The sequence below is a fragment of the Crinia signifera genome, chromosome 5 (assembly GCF_055691185.1).
Source record: "Crinia signifera chromosome 5, ASM5569118v1, whole genome shotgun sequence".
Classification (NCBI taxonomy): domain Eukaryota; kingdom Metazoa; phylum Chordata; class Amphibia; order Anura; family Myobatrachidae; genus Crinia; species Crinia signifera.
This window is the reverse complement of record NC_139221.1, coordinates 184,447,208-184,461,073: the sequence shown is the minus strand read 5'-3', so window position 1 is coordinate 184,461,073 and position 13,866 is coordinate 184,447,208.

The following is a 13,866-nucleotide window of genomic DNA, read 5'->3' as shown; positions in this document are numbered from 1 at the left end:
TGGTTTAATTGATACATGTAGAAGTGACATGTCTATTTCTATTATTAATAGTAAGTTGTGTCCATTATTTGCAGTGTAAAAGTGTGTGAAAACTGCAGCATATATGTGTGTGTTTAGTAATGGTCCATTTAAGCTGCAATAGTTCCAATTGAAGCACTGACAAGCTTGTAATTAATGAGTAATGAGTAAAGGAGTGGATTGTATTGTGTTCAGCTGACATTGGTTGTACTGATTAGGCGTAGCGATTGCCTAGCGCATGAACGAGTGGTGTCCGCAAAGCAATACTTGCTTATGGACACCGCATATTTCTTGCCTTTTTGTCCGCGTGCATTCGGTGTGCTGTCCGAATGCACGCCTACCAAAATAAGTGCACTCCCTCGTGTCCGCCCATGTTTCCGCCCAGTTTAGCCCACTTTGAAAGTACGCCCCTGTGTAGTTCCGAATGACGCCCATAATACGCCCATATTTCCAGAGTGATTGCGGTGCACATTTCTGTACGGTATTAGTGAGTACAAGTACGGAGACCATGCGTGGCACATGCGCATAGCGTTCCCCACGCATGCGCAGACGGCTAAAAAATGCCATCCAAAAGTATTCGGAAATATACGCACCAACCAGAATAAGGCCCAATGTGTGGATGTTATATTCTCACATCAAGGAATCTTTCGATATATCCAAAAGGGGAAATGCCAAGGGAATGCGTACCCCAACTCACTAGTATAAGTGCTGTGATGTTCGCTTGATTAGTCACATCTTTGATGTGAGTTTGGGTACGCAAGTCATTTGTAGATACCATCTGGTGGAAGAAACAGCTGCAAAGCCCCTACTTACCTGCACGGGTGTAAAACCAATTTTACAGTGTGGAAATATTTCACTACATGGTATTTCTTGTCTCTGTTTTTTGCATGGACTAATGCCAATGAAAATTGACTACAAGGATCTTTTGTTCCATTCACCTGCCCAATAGGATCATTCTATGAACAAAAGGGAAGTATTGCATCTTGTGTTATAAGCGCTGGAAGGTTTCCACTCGGAGGAGTGGTGTCTCCTCATTGAGTGTTTGAGACCTACTAGCAGTTGCGCCCAAGGGTGATCCATTTACTATTTTCTGTATCCCCTACATATACCCCAACATCATTAAGGACACCTGTGAGGGTTTCTTAGATGGAGATTGTGCAGAGTGGTTTGGAGTTGGCGGTTTGTGATTTTGAGCGTTTGGAGGATCTGCGCAGGAGGAGGGAGGAAGCTGTGCGCCAGATCCAGGTACCCCGACTACTGCGTGGTTCACGTAGGTATCGTGCTAGGCTGTACCTGGACTCCCTCTCGGATCAACAGGTTATGGAGATGTTTAGGCTGAACCGCATTAACCTGTTGGACTTATATGAGCAGGTTAGAGATGATTTGGACCCTTACGGGGGTGCCAACTATGCAGTGTCTGGGCTGCAGAAATTAATGTGTGCCCTCTACTTCTTGGCCACAGGCTCCACTCAGTCTGTGACCTCATGGTCTTTGGGGGTCTCACGTCACTTGCTCTAAGCATTTCAATCAAGTGTTACTTGATTTAAAGAAGTTGTGGTGCACATACATCAGATTCCCACGTTCTGAGTCTGAGTGGCTTTCTATAGGCTCTCAGCATTTCCTAACATGCTGGGAACTATAGATTGCATACACATTGGGCTTTGGGCACCGCACGTGAGGGGACACGTCTACGTCAATAGGCGTGGGCGGCACTCCCTGAACGTGCAGGTGGTGTGATGCTAACCTCAAAATGGTGTGGCTGCAGGCTACCCAGGGAAATGCCAAGACGTCTTTTATTCTGCAGCACTCAGCCCTCTGGGACCAATTCCAGGACCAACAAATGCCAGAGGGCTGGCTACTTGGTAAGGACATTTTAAAAATATAAAAATGTTTCCCCTTTATTGTTAGTGTTAAAATATGTAACTTTAAAAACTAATAAATTATTTTCCTCCTGTGGAGTGTCCCTATAGTCTGTAAAATATACCCACAACTACACTAAATCCACATTACCATTACAATGTGCATTAATTGTGGCTAAAATATGCCTAGGCCTGTTGTTACAACCAGTCATTACCAACAGTAAGTGTTCCCTGCAGGGCCGCCGACAGGGGGGTGCCAGGGATACAGCTGTCCACAGTGGCACGGCATCCACCCCCTCCCCACCCGCACAAATCCCCCCACCCGGCGCCGGTGGCCAGGCGCGCACAATACACAGTGGAGCCTGCAGAGCGCCGAGCCTAGGATACAGAGGGGCTCAGTGCCCTGCAGGCTGCACTGTGCAGTGAGTGCTCCGAGTCCCGGAGGGAGAAGATGCTGCGCCGCCTCCACCGCTGGTAAGTAATAGTAATTTGGGGGGGAGAGGCGGGGTGCCGGTGCACGAGGGGGGGTGCTGGTTCGCGAGAGGGGGGTACCGCTGGGGGCCCGGGCTGAAGGTCAGTCCCAGGCCCCAACATTACTAGTAGTGGAGGCCCTGGTTCCCTGTACTAATGTGCATGTTGTTTTACTAAAATGGCACTGTACTGTGTACTCCCCTCTGATATGTGCTAAATATAGAAGCAGTCCCTCTCCTTTAACAGTTTTTAATGCATACTGCAGTTGCCCCACTTACTCATGTTACCCAAATGCACATATGTTACCATATACTGCACTGAGCTCATCTTTTCTGTAAAGGTGATGCAGGATATGGGTGTCTTCCGTGACTCATGACACCACTGCGATCCCCAGAAGGCCCTGCATAGCACTGCTATAACGAAGCACACGTTGCCACTCGCAATGTTGTGGAACGCACTTTGAGGTGCTGAAAAGTAGCTTCAGCAGTAGTTTCAGGTCATCAGGAATACTGCTTTACCACCCAGCAAAAGTAGTGATGATTGTCCAGGCTTGCTGCATGTTACACAACATAGCCCTCTCCCAACCTTCTAATGCTGAGGATGACAATGCAGCAGTCATGCAGGAATCAGAAACTACCACACCTCAGGAAGTGAGGGGTACGCAGAGGGGGAATCTGATGCGTAGTGCGATTATCAGACACTACTTCTCAGGTAATTACATGTGTACTTTACCCTAACATGTACCTTTGCTGTAAGTGTGTTCACATACAATAAACCAATTTTAATACATTTTCATCAATATTTAGGAGAGTAGTCAGAGGCATACAGGTGAAGCTAGTGAACCTGAGGTATCCCTTGCTGACTACATGCTGGTAAGTACATTATTAAAATGTTGTATACCAGTGGTGTCAAACTCATGGGTCTCCAGCTGTTGTGGAACTACACGTCCCAGCATGCCCTGCCACAGTTTAAGCCATCCATTATATAAAATTTGTGGCAGAGCATGGTGGAATGTGTACTTCCACAACAACTGGAGGGCCATGTGTTTGACACCACTGTTGTATTCCAGTTAAAAGCAAACCCCCAAGACCAATTTACACCCTTACCTACACATTACCATATACCATTAAACCATTTAAGTATTACCATAAATACATTAGCAGCAAATAAACCACATAGACATTGGTATGGTAAATACATTTTTTACTGCTTATAACTTGAATATTAATGTGTGAAAAAATAGCTCATTTTTTGGATGCCTGAGCACGCGCACATCCTCCCTTGGCACCTGACCCCACCCCACCCCTGGTCCTAACACTCCAACGTGGGGGTTAAGTGGGTGAGCCACTCACTGGTGTACTCGAAAAATTACTTACAGTAGATGTAGCTGCCCCTATCAAATTAAGCTCCACATGATTAATCTGACCCTGCATAGCAATTAAGGCATTCAGAGCCGGCTTTAGGCATAGGCAAACTAGGCAATTGCCTAGGGCATTTGGAATGCCTATGGGCATCAGCAGCTTCTGCTGATTAAAATGATATGCATCATGCCTATATTCTGAGTGAGGCTGTATCTGCATATGAAATAGTGTATTCATGGAAATCACTGTGACATAGCATTCCGTATGCAGGTACAGCCACAGTCGCACACAGAATATATTTACCTTGTGTGTGCTGTCATAACAATGCAAAGAAGATGACTTTTCAGCAAAAAATGCACCCTACGTTAGCAGAACTGGCCAGGAGCTGCATGGCCTATTGAGGCAAGATGTATGAGGAAACATCTGTATCCAAGCAGAGGTAAAGGTCACAGTGTAAGCGGCTGTGCAAGTGCTGTCTGTGGGTGGGTTGGTTGTCCAATAGTGTTCGGCATATGTGTAAGGGGCATTATGTGTGTCATGTACAAATGCATTAATAATGTGTGACATATGTGTAACAGGCATTATGTGTGTCATGTGTATAAGGGCATTAATAATGTGCAACATATGTGTAAGGGGCATTATGTGTGTCATTATGTGTATGAAGGGCATTATTAATGTGCAAAATATGTGTAAGGGGCATTATGTGTGTCATTATGTGAATGAAGGGCATTAATAAAGGTTGGCATAATGTGTAAGGGGCATTATGGTTATAAGAACATTAATAATGTATGTCATGTGTAAGGGGCATTACTGTTTGGTATTATCAGGGGTGCCGAGAGAAAGGGTTAGGGGGTACAAATTACCCTGGCCAAAGTCTGATGGAAGGGTCCAGTGGGGGCCCCGGTCCCCCTCCCCTTAAGTGACAGCAGCAGCTGCAGCTCTTCTCCTCTGCCCAGCACACACTGCTTTGTGCTGGGTTGCAGTGTGACCATGGAGGTGCTTAAAATACAATATTTTCTCAGGATTTTTTTTTAAGAGTATAATGTGAATAATGTGAGGAGTAATGTACATAAGGTAAAGTGGTACTACTGTGTGATTTAACGTGAATAAGGGACACCATCCCATGATATAATGTGAATAAATTGGCTTTACTGTGTGGCATAATTTCAATTGGGGGTACTATTGGGTGGCCATGCCCCTTCCCAGCAAGAACACACCCCTGTATGGGCTGCGCACCAAATGTGTGCACTGTTTCTAATTAAAATATTGCGGGTAGGAGCACCAAAATGATGACTGCTATAATGAGGGTTAATGGTGCTGGGAAAGGGGAGCAGGGTCAGAGGCGGAACTAGTGGCAGTGAAAGGGGGCACCAGCCAAAATCTTGCCTAGGGTGTCATTTAGGCTAGGGCCGGCTCTGAAGGCATTGGTCTGTGCAGTAATAGCTTGATTTTGGCCAAGAATAGTTTAACTAAGGGTGGCAATATGACTATTGTGTTCCCGTAGGGCATTACTAATTTCAGACAAAGTTGTGTCCAGGGTAGTAGCCATCCGGACTTGTGTGCCCACAGCAACACGTACACTGGTGGTCAATTTTTTAACTTGCTGAAACAAGTTTCTAATGTAACCTTGCATGTTGCCAATTTGATGGCTTTGCATGGCCATGAACTGAATCTGCTTACTTTTAAAATTATGCAATGAGTTAGCTGTTTCTGCAGAGGTAGTTGGTGTGTGGGGTGGATGGGGGTTGGTTGGGTGTCACCACAGTTGTTGCCTTATCAGAGATGCTGTGATGGTTTCTTCTTCAGGTGAAAATGACTCGACGGGCTGGAGAATTATTTCCATTTCTTCGTCCATCATTTCCAAAGAATCTGTGGGTTGATGCTCTAGTTGTGATGTTCCTGTGGATACAGAAATATTGGTAAGAATTCAAGCATACTAGTGCAGTATATGTGTAGTTAGATGTTACTAAGGTGTATTGAGGGTTATGTCACATAACAATGGGTATCATGTACCCCGTGACTTAATGTAATGATAACATTGGTAATAAGAGTGATGGCTGGTTCTCATTACATTCATTTCCGTTGGTATGTACAGATGGAGCACCTCTCATTTTTGATGGCGTTGCACCAGCGCCAGAATCTGGCGGAGAGGCGCCCCATCTGACTGACGCATGCGCGTCCCAGTTTCCCGTCGGCGGGGGGACAGGAACCTTGTCCGTCTCCGCTTCAGGGAGACGGACAGGGTTGGGGGGGGGGCGGCAAGGCGGCGGGGACCCCAGGCGAACCTCGGCAATGCGGTTGGGACCCAGGGGGAGCCCCGTTGTAAGGCGATGCGCGCGCGCGTGAGCTCGTCCCCTTACACTGGCGGGGGATGGTGGCTGGCGAATCTTTCGCCATCCCCTGCAAGAGCGAGACCCGCTCCATCTGTAGCAGCAGGAGATGAATGTAATGTAGGCTATTGTGTATGTGACATGGGTGTGTGTACTGTATGTGTAATGGTGTCATTTTTTATATCATTACCTGCAGCCTCTGCATCAGCACCAATCGGTCTGGAGCGCTGTGGTGTGGAATCGATATTTAAACAATGGGTACTTGTTTCCTAGCACGGTGCCCACGATTTTTATGTTATGCCATCGCTTTGATCGCATCGCATCGCTTGGACCTGATCGCATGCGATGTGATCAAATCAGACCTGATTTTTTTATTGTACAGGGGACCCTGATGGGTGATTACTATGTTAAATGCACCCCCATTGGTAACGCCACCTCCACTATGAACGGCAACCCGAAGCGTGGCGAGCGCAGCGAGCCCGCGAGGGGCGCCGGTACTTGTCCTCTGACCTTTTCATACCCCCACTATCCACGTGGGGGTGGAGTTGACTTTATATAGGGTGGCTCGCTGTGCTCGCCACCGAGCCCGAGGTGTGGCAAGCGGACGCGGATTACTTCACATGTATTCCGCGTCTCCTCACCACGCTTTGAGCCCGAAGTGTGGCAAGCGGACGCGGATTACTTCACATGTATTCCGTGCCCCCTCACCACCCTTTGGATCGTGGGGGTGGCGTTAACAATGGGGGTGCATTTAACATAGTAATCACCCATCAGGGTGCCTGTATAATTAAAAATTGCATCACATCGCATGCCATTGTAATTAGTGGTATGCGATGGCATACGATGGGCGCCGTGCTAGGAAACAAGTACCAAACAATGCTTGACTGATATAATAAATATTGATTTTGACTGAAAACTGCCAGCACATCTGCTGTACTGTATGTAGGCTTTTCAGCTATACCAACATGACACCTATGTTTGAGGCCACAGCCATGTTAACTTGTAACAAAAACTGATAAACATTTGTCCAAAACCAGCAGGTGTAGAACTACATGGCCCAGAGTAATCAACAAATTCTATCTATGAGCATGACATTTATCTAGAATTACCTTGCTGGGATATGTAGTTCCACATCAGCACTATTGTTATGCTAACATTACAAGAGAGCATTACAGTTATAAAACATCGCAATGTATGTTGTAGATGAAATGTGGGCACACTTACCAGTTCGGGTGGCGTTGGTGGCCTATCTGTATCCGCCCCATGGAGGCCAGGAAGAACCTCTGGTGGGATGATCCTCTAACTTTTTCTCATAGGAGGTGTATGAGACACGATTGGGGCTTCCTCCTCCAGTCCAGGTAGCCTCTTTGAGCTCAGTGGCTATTTTGGTCTTCAGCTGCCTTTTAATGTCGTTAAAATGTTTCTTGACATTTCCGACGATGTGTTTATGACTGATGACTGCGTTAACCGCCTCTGTTATGGAGTTCCACATGGCCCTCTTGCGCTGTGCAGTTGTTCGATTATTATGTTTCCCCAGCAGCTGGTCATATATAGGGATAATGGCCCTGGCTAATGCGGCATTTTCTTCATAGGAAAAGTGCACCTTCCGGCCACTTTGGGTGCGTCCAGTTTCTCCCTCCTCCTCCAGCTCCTCTATGGCCATGTCCCCCTGCTCCTCCAGGGCAAACTCCCCCTCCTCCTCCTCACCTCCATCTTCCTCCACCTCAGGCCAGTTGACCTCTTAGATGTGGCCCTCCTCCTCTGTCTGTGTGAAGAAGAGGTCCTGTGTTAGTGGATGGGATGGGGATGCAAGAGGGTCCTCCACCTCCTCCTGCTGTGCCTGCACCTCTAGGATCCGGGTTAGGCCTGGCCTTGCTGTTTCCATGCTGCCCACCATACTGCTGCCTCTCCCTCTCAATGTGCTGGGTGTCAGCATTACTCTGATGCCTCTCCCCTTGCCTCCTCTGGTGCTGCTGCTGCCTGTCAGTGGGCCACTGCTCCCTCTGCCACCACCACTTACTGCCACTCTTCCTCTGCCAAGCATACCTCCTCTCCTCTCCATACTCCTTACTCCCTTTCAAAATTTAATATGGCGCCTCTGCCCCTTTATATAGGATGTGTGATGCATAATGTAGAGGACTTAGGTGGGCCAATAGGTTAGGAGGTTATTTGGCATGCAGAGGCAGTGTTGTAATTCGCACTCTGGTTGGCCCTAAACTCGCACATGACTGCCATAAAAAAACTCACTTTTATGTGTCATAAAATCACACCACATCGCACCTCTTCGCACTTTATCACACTTTTTAGCCGTATATTCGCGTCCCATTAAATATGCGGTTTACAAGGGAAAAATTCAATTAAAAAAAATATGATGTGCGGCGATATGGTGCGATTTTAGAAAGTGCAAAAAAAATCGCATTTTATTAAATTTCACCCATAAAGTCTTAATATACGGAATAGTCAAAAGATAAATTCATTTGACGCGTAATCCATTAGTGGTTATGGAGAAAAAGATAGTTTTTTCATACAATTTCTGAAATTTCTTTTTTCAAAAATATGTACTCAATTGTGTCAAACACATCCAACCTGTCTCAAATACAGTATAAAACACTTTATTGTAATACATCAAACATGGTGTTTTTTTACTGTGTAAGTGTAACTCAAGTTTCTGCCTAGAGCATAATGTAGCAGATTTACTCCATTTATTTACATGTGCATGTTATACAAGAAAATCCTGAGTCAAATGCATAAGTATTTGATAGCTTTCTGGACACGTGTAGACATGGCATATTGGTACAAACACATACCTCCCAACTTCTTGAGAGCCGGAGGAGGGCCAGGGGAGTGTGCGCCGAAAATTTCTGCCCCCGTTTTGATGCTATAGGGGCATGACCCAGAGGCTCTGTGAGCCTCTATCCATGCCCCCAGACCCCTGGCTGCAGGAATAGACGCTGTGCGCATGCGCACAGCGTTTATTCCCCGCTGCTCAGCAGCCGACAGTGGGGACTCCAAACAGCCCCCCCCCTCGCCGTGGGACACTGACGGCCGCGGGAGGGACGCAGGAATGTCCCCAAAAACCATTCCCGCAGTTAATGTTTGTGGCACTTGCTTTTTGGGATTTTATATATATCACTCTCAGAGCTCCCGGCGGGCTGGTGATGAAGTCAGCGGCGCATAGGGCCTCAGTAGTCACCGTGTAGCAAGGGGCATGTGTCAAACACTGGTGGTGGTAACCATGGTGAGGTGGTGTAAACAAAAAAATGCATCCGTGAAGACAAGTGTAAGGAGAATGTAAAAAACACCCGGGGTCCTTGACGAGTGATGCCTGCATGTAGTATTCTGTAAATACAAAACGTTTCATAAGAAAACCGTGCTGATAAGCATGAGACATGAGAAGCAGGCAGTTAAAACATTAAGACAAAACAGGTTATCCAAAGGGAAAGTTCTGAAGTAAAATGCTGATTAAAGTGGAGCTGGAATGAGTAACCAGTGCTGTGTATGAACAGCGCAAATCGAATGCGTACAGTTCTGTGGTGACAAAAAACACTGTCATAGACAGTGCCTTACACTAAGTGTTTAGATATGTCCGAAGGACACAGAGAGACCTGGCAGAAATGGGGAGCCAACCAGAGGCATTGGATGTGACCAGTGATACTTGGTTCTGCGCTGGTGATTGTCTGAGATATGGTAACATGCATAAAGCGCAATGTTCAATATTGGGCAGAGAAGTGCAGGCACAAATGTACATATATACAAGAGCCATGTTGGTATTGCGGTAAAGAACATGCAGAGTGTGCAAAGAAGATGCAAAGATTACTTTAGTTATTAACGCAGCCTATGAAATGTATATAAAATACAATATTGGAGACCTGTAAGATAAAAGCAAACGAGAACATGACAAGAAGACAAGAATATACAAGCGCTGTCAATAGTAAGAAGGGGGCTTTAGAGAAAGCATGAAAGGGGAAGGATCTCATTGAGTCCATGGGATGATACAGTGTTCAATTTATGTATCCATCTGGCTTCCATTCTTAGTAAGGCTTTGCCTCTGTCACCTCCACGTTGATTCTCAGGAATACAGTCTATCATTTTGTAGCGCATGCTTGGCAGACTATGATTAAATGTTTTCCAGTGACGGGCAACAGGTTGGTCTGAGCCCTTTGGACCTAGGGCAGCCCGTATGCTAGATTTATGTAAGGCAATACGTTCCTTAAACTGTCTGATAGTCTTTCCAACATATAATAAGCAGCATGGGCATTTGATATAATAGACAACATATCTACTACTGCAAGTCAAGGGGTGATGGATTGGGGTTTTGATGCCTGTAAGTGGGTGCTGGAAGTATTCACCTATTTCCAGGCCATTGCAAGTAACGCACTTGAGGCATTTGAAGTTCCCATTCCTTCTTTTTAGGAAAGTTGATGGAGGGGCTTCCTTTAAAAGGGAAATGTCGTTGTGGACAACCAAGTCTTTAATATTTCTACTCCGTTTGAATGCTGGCATGATGGTGCAGTTCTTAAGTGCTGGTAAGCTGGGATCTGTTGTGATCAAAGGCCATAAACTTTTGGCAGCTTTCACAAGGTTTTGGCTGGCGGTGGAGTAGCATTGTGTGCAGATTATTCTCAAAGGTCTTGTCAGGAATACTAGATTCCTGGAGAGTTTTCCTGTCGAGCTGTAGTACTTTAGTTTTGGTGTTATATAGTAATTTGGCCGGGTATCCTCTGGCCAAGAACTTCTTGGTCATCTCAATGATTTCAGTTTCTGCATCCACAATGTTAGAACAGATACGCATTGCCCTCAGGAACTGGGAATATGGTAATCCCCACTTTGATTCAGGAGGGTGGAAACTGCTGTAGAGAAGGGCTGTATTTCTATCCGTTGGTTTATGAAATACAGTGGTGCTAAGATTCAGGTCACTGGTCTGTGTGATGCATACATCGAGGAAATTCACTTTATCGAAACTGTGATTGTATGTTAATTTAACATTGGCATCAGCTCTGTTGATGTCTTCCATAAGTGCAATGAAGCTCTCTTGGGTGTCATCCCATATAAGGAGGATGTCATTGATGTATCTGTAGTAGGCTTTAATCTTTGAGACTGTGTCTGGGCATGTAAAAAAGAGGTCTTGTTCAGTTTCATACATGAAAATAATTGCGACACTTGGTGCCACACAGGATCCCATAGCTACCCCCGAGTGCTGTATGAAGAATTTCCTATCAAAAAGGAAATAATTGTTGGAGAGAGCAAGATCGAGTAAGTTAATGAAAAAAGCAGTGTCTGGTCCTGAGTAAATGCCACTTGATTGGACCGATCTTCTAACAGCTTCCAAACCCCTGTCATGAGGGATGCAGGTATACAAAGAAACCACGTCTATGGTACATAATAGGCATCTGTTGGGTAATGGAGAAAGGTTTTGTAGGTGTACCAACAGCGATGTGGTGTCTTTTAGGTATATGTGTTGTTTTTGTACAATTGGCTGAAGGAAGAGGTCCAAGAACTGTGCGGCTGTATAGTAGAGGGAATTACATGCGGAAATAATGGGCCTTCCTGGAGGGTTGGTAAGATCCTTGTGGATTTTGGGAAGTGTATACAGTATGGGTACTTTGGGGAAGTCGGTGGTGAGTAGAAGGCGTATGTTGTCCGGAATGAGATTAGAAGCTGTAGATTCCGCTAGGAATTGATCAAACGTTTATAAGAAAAGCAACTTTGGGGACGGCTGGCACCGAAGTGTTCCCTTAACCTGATTCTGCGCCCCAATTTATACATATCAATATGGTCCTCAAAGGGGTCTGGAAAGTTTGTAGGGACAAATGATAATCCCTTATCAAGTACATGAATTTCTGTGGTGCTGAGGGTCCGGTCTGACAGATTGTAGACTAGGCTTTCCTGCCTGTTTTCTTTTTTAATTTGTCGGAGGTACTGGCCACCTCTGCGGGTTGGGCGTCTGGTGGGGGACCTCTGGCACGGGTGGTTACTCCTGACGGGGGTTTTCGTTGTTGTGTAGCTTTGAAGTTTTTTGATCGATCAGTGTCGCTAGAAGATAGATCACTGGATTGTTCAGTGTCGAATTTTGGATTGCGGCGTCTGCGAAAGTTGGTTCTGCGATCTTGTTGCTGGCCTCTGCTGTATGCCCAGCTGTAGACCCTGAATTCTGTGTAGTCTCTATTGACGGTTTCTAATTTTGTTTTTTTTGAATGCAATCAGGTCCTGTCTGTATTTGTTGATTTGTACAGATAACTGTGGCAGCCAATTTTGAGTTCAGCCTGAATGGAGATAAGGTGGGTTGCCTCAAACGTGTTTATTTTTCTTTGATGATGGTAAGTTCTCATTTGGATTCTTCTATAACTAGAAGTATGAGATCCTGTGAACATTTGTTCAGGACCGATGTCCACCTGCGACAAAAGTCAGGGTTATGTCTGCCAATAGTCGGGATATTTTTTACCCTGAACCCACGCGGAATCTTTTTGTCTCCATAATATTCTAACAAGGTGACTCAGTGTAAATAAAAGTCTATTTCCCGCTTTTTGAGGCGGGTAAGTTGGGCAATCAGGACGTCTATGGCTGGGGTTTCATCTTTATCATTGAATCTCTCTTTGAAAAGTATGGCATCTGCATCGGAGTCCGTTAGGATAAGAGTTTCCCCAGGGATAAGCGTGATGTCCTTAAAGCCTGGAACTTCGGCAGCAGTGGTCATATCCAGGGAATTCGTTTCTCCTTGTGGTGCTTGTAACCAGTGGTGAAGACGGTGATGTCTTATCAGCAAGAGGGTGCTGAAATAGAAAAGTTCTGCGATGCCTTGAATCACCGTTTCACTCTGAACGAGGAAAACAGGAGAATACAACGTAGGAAGGTTCCGGCATTCAATTCAGGATGAGCGACTGCTCTGGTGCCACTCAATCCTTGTGGGAGAATATACATGGGTTGGTAGAGGGCACTCTTGAGAATCTTTAATCTGCTCGGCGCAGAAATCAATAATGAAGATAAGACACAAGAGGTTTGTGGGTCAACGTTTCAGGCTCAAGCCCTTTATCAAGACATAAAGTAAAAAGTGAAACAGTACTTACATATATAGACAAATGGTGGGGACAGGTGTACCTCGTGCAGGAATCACTCTCAGAGCTCCCGGCGGGATGGTGATGACGTCAGCGGCGCATAGGGCCTCAGTAGTCACCGTGTAGCAAGGGGTGTGTGTCAAACACTGGTGGTGGTAACCATGGTGAGGTGGTGTCAGGGCCGGTGCAAGGGGTTGGGGTGGGGGCACCCCAGTGCCGGGGGTGGGGGGTACCTGTTGCGCCGTCTGGGGAGTGGGCAGGGAGGTCCATGCTGGCGTCTGACAGGAGCCTGCAGTGGTGTCCTTGCCGCGGGGGTACCTGCGGCGCTGTGTATAAAGCTGGCGGCGGGGGGTCCCTGCAGTGACTAAGAAGCGGCGCTTCTGTTTTGAAAACACTGGCCGCACGCTGATTGGCTGAATCTAAGCAAATCAGCGTGCGGCCAGTGTTTTCAAACCCGGCAGCGTTTCCCACGCCGCCGCATAGCCCGGCGGATAGCGATAGTTATTTCTTATTCACTGCAGGGACCCCCCGCCGCCGCCAGCTTTACACACAGCGCCGCAGGTACTCGCGCAGCAAGGACACCACTGCATGCTCCTGTCAGAAGCCGGCATGGACCACCCTGCCCGCTCCCCAGACGGCGCAACAGGTACCCCCTTTGCATGGGGGTGAGGGGCGAACTGCCGCCCTCCAGTGGCCGGCGCCCTAGGCAAATGGCTAGACCTGCCTAGTGGTGGCACCGGCCCTGGGTGGTGTAAACAAAAAGATGCGTCCGTGA